Raw genomic sequence first — 3,718 nt, 5'->3', positions numbered from 1 at the left:
TAAAAAAGAATGAAATAGTGCCATTTGCAGCAACATGGATGGACCTAGAGATTATCATACAAAGTGAAGTAAGTCAGGCAGAGAAAGACAAATATTATATGATATCACTTATATGTGGAATCTAAAAAAAAAATACAAATCAACTTATTTACGAAACAGAAACAGACTCACAGACATAGAAGACAAACTTACGGTTACCAAAGGGGAAAGGGGTTGGGGAGGGATACATTAGGAGTATGGGATTAATAGGTACACACCACTCTTTATAAAATAGATAAACAACAAGGACTTACTGTATAGCACATGGAACTATATTCAATATCTTGTAATAATGTATAATGGAAAAGAATCTGAAACTGTACACCTGAAACTAACACAATATTGTAAATCAATTATAGTTTGATAAATAAAAAAAGAAATTGAAAGCATTAGATGAAATTTTGCAAATTTCTGTCAATGTTTTATATATCCTGGCCACCATGGTGAGCAAAATGACATTCAGAATAAGCAGAATTTGTCTGCAGATGCATTTCTTAAGAGATTTTGTTTTGCTTTGTTTTTTTTGTGAACTAAGATTTAAGTGTCATATGATGTAATGTGTAATGAGCAGTTCCCCTGAAAACTGCACTTCGTTTATTCACAACCGCTTTAGACGTATTAGGTAAACACCCCTGAAAGCCAATGTAGAACATGAGCAGATGGGAAAGCAGTTAGTCATTTGCTTACGGCTTGGTTTTGAAAGTGATGCCCTTGCTCACGTAAATGGTCAGTTTAATAAATTCAACTAAAGGCAACAAAAGTGTGATTTGGATGGGTAGGGGGAGTATTACTTAAGATATAAACTGCATATTCAAAGAACGCAGTGGAACAGGCCTTAAATCATCTCCTGTGAAACAGAAAGTCCTCCTTAGCAGAGTGTTTTCTAAAAATGCAATTAGAAAAAAAAATTTTTTTTAAGTGAGTCAGGAAGTAGCCGTTAACTCCTAGAAAGTGGTGACTTAGTGGGAGCAGGAGAGGCAGACTTGATCAGGAATAATATCTAGTAGTTGGGGTCCAGGTTACCACCCTGATATTACTCAGTTTGGGATCCTTTATTTTTTATTAAAAAAATTTTTTTTTAACATCTTTATTGGAGTATAATTGCTTTACAATGGTGTGTTACTTTCTGCTGTATAACAAAGTGAATCATCTATACGTATACATATATCCGCATATCCCCTCCCTCTTGCGTCTCCCTCCCTCCCATTCTCCCTATCCCACCCCCTAGGTGGTCACAAAGCACCGAGCTGATCTCCCTGTGCTATGCAGCTGCTTCCCACTAGGTATCTATTTCACATTTGGTAGTGTGTATATGTCCTGAGATCCTTCATTAAGTCAACCTTTCAGGAGGTGTTGTTTTGAGATGAACATGAGTGGGGACAGTACTATGGAAATAAAGGATATTAGAATTAGTGAGAGCCAAAATAAGATTTTATTGGGGGCCGCGCCACACAGCTTGCAGGATCTTAGTTCCCTGACCAGGGGTTGAACCCGGGCCCACTGCAGTGAAAGCCCTAACCCTGGAGTCCTAACCACTGGACCGCCAGGGAATTCCCCCAAATAAGATCTTTTTGTTTTGTTTTGTTTTGTTTTTGGAAAACAGACATAAATGGCTCATTTATTAAATCTTTTACTTAGTAGAAGAACAAAATAACAGCCCTAACAACAAAAATTTAGTCTTAGGTTTTGCTTTGTGCGTTAAACACTTATTGCAGTTTTGAAAATATATTTTAACATTTTAGTGCTTTCTATGGATTTTTAAAATAATTTTCATTATACAATTAAACTTATTATGAACTGTAATAATTAGCTTTAACACAGATGCAATTTGTAAGAAACATTCATAGCTAGTATCCATCAAAAATATGGAATGCTTCACGAATTTGCGTGTCATCCTTGCGCAGGGGCCATGCTAATCTTCTCTGTATCGTTCCAATTTTAGTATATGTGCTGACGAAGCGAGCACCCAAAATAAGATCTTTAAGAAAGTAATTGAAACAAAAAACACAACATAGATACAGAAAAATGCACACGTCGCAAATGTTATAAGATGAACACACCTGTATGACCAGCACCCATCTCAGAAAGACAACAGTGCCAGCACTCCTGAGGCCCCCTGATGGAACTGTAACCCCTCTCTCCTCACTTCTAACAGAATATACTCGCTTGCCTACTTTTGAACTTTATATCAGTGGAATCATTCAGTATGTAAAAAAAGATGTTAAAAAATAAAATTATCAAGTTCAATATGAATAAGAAGAAGCATTTTAAAATATGCCCATCCACCAGTTTGGTTTGAGGGAGGGTAGAGAGAAGAAGCACGAGAGACGACCACTTACATCCTCATGGGTTTGCCGGTGGTGCTGTTGTTGGGATCTGTAAGTGCTGGTAATTATGCCACACAAGCCACCAAATGAATTAACTTTTCAAGCTGGTGGATGAATCATTCACGTCATCCTTTCAATCTGAAAAGGCAGCCTGCAGAAGCCCATTTGGTCTTAGCATGTGGATGGTAAAACCTGGCAGATTCCTGAGCTCTGAGCTAGTGTCACTCACAAAATGGGCTGTAAGAAGCTAATTAGGCAGGGGGGAAAGAGGGGGAGGGATAAAGTGGGAGATTGGGATTGACATATACACACTATTAAAATAGATAACTAATAGATAACTAATAAGGACCTACCGTATAGCACAGGGAATTCTACTCAATACTCTGTAATGACTTATATGGGAAAAGAATCTAAAAAAGAGTGGATATATGTACATGTATAACTGATTCACTTTATTGTACACCTGAAACTAACACAACATTGTAAATCAAGTATACTCCAACAAAAAAATTTTTTAAAGTAGTTAATTCAGTTTGGTGGGTCCAATCAGAGCATTCTTTCAAATGCATAAAGTCCATGTGATTACAGAACTAAAAGGCCCCACGAAGGATGCAGGGCTAATAGCTGAGTAAAATAGGGATCTGTTAGCCAAAGCAGGGAAGGATGGCTACTGGGGAGAAACCCACCGTGTCTGCCATGATGTCATCATCATGATTGCCATTACATAATCACAGTGACAGCAGACAGCTCTCTGCTCTCTAGCGGGGCTAGAGCCCAGCTCTAGCAATTTTGAATAGATGGGACTTTGTTTCTTATCAGTTTTTTTCTTCTCAAAATCTCTCTTCATCCTATCATTTTGGGGATGCTTAATTTCTTCCCCCCATTTACATATGTAACACTCTTACATTTTCTTTTGCCATATTTTTCCAACTTCAAACTTATCTCCAACACATGAATTAGAAAGTCTATTAGCTTGATATTACTGTGGTTTCTGCAGGTCCTATAGAACTGAAGCCAGTCTGATAGGCAATAAGTCAGGTCCCCAAGGTTGGAGTTAAGCAAGGACAAAGATTACTACTACAGAAAATTTCAGCATGTGTTTGGAAAAAAAAAAAAAAAGGCCAGAGCAAAATTTTCAATCTGAAGTGCACACTGAATCCATGATATAGTTTAGAAATCTAATTATAACAGCTGCCATTTATTGAGCAGTTACTATGTACCAAAGGTAATTCTAAAGATTGTATATATTTTAGTTCATTTACTCTTTACAGCAACTCCATGAATTAGGTAGTATTATTAGCTGCATTTTACAGATCGGGAAACTGGAGCAGAGAGAGGTTATAGAATGTGTC

At 37.2% G+C, this 3,718-nt stretch overlaps 1 non-coding gene across 1 annotated transcript; it reads right to left on the bottom strand.

The window, feature by feature from the left end:
* Positions 1 to 1,898: 1,898 nt before the first annotated feature.
* Positions 1,899 to 2,005, bottom strand: LOC112062132 (U6 spliceosomal RNA). The gene has a single exon (XR_002890570.1). It is a non-coding gene; the product is annotated as a U6 spliceosomal RNA (small nuclear RNA).
* Positions 2,006 to 3,718: the final 1,713 nt, after the last annotated feature.

The sequence above is a fragment of the Physeter macrocephalus genome, chromosome 20, assembly GCF_002837175.3.
Source record: "Physeter macrocephalus isolate SW-GA chromosome 20, ASM283717v5, whole genome shotgun sequence".
NCBI classification, from domain to species: Eukaryota; Metazoa; Chordata; class Mammalia; order Artiodactyla; family Physeteridae; genus Physeter; species Physeter macrocephalus.
Note: the sequence above shows the minus strand (reverse complement) of the source record. Positions and strands in the feature narration are given on the sequence as shown.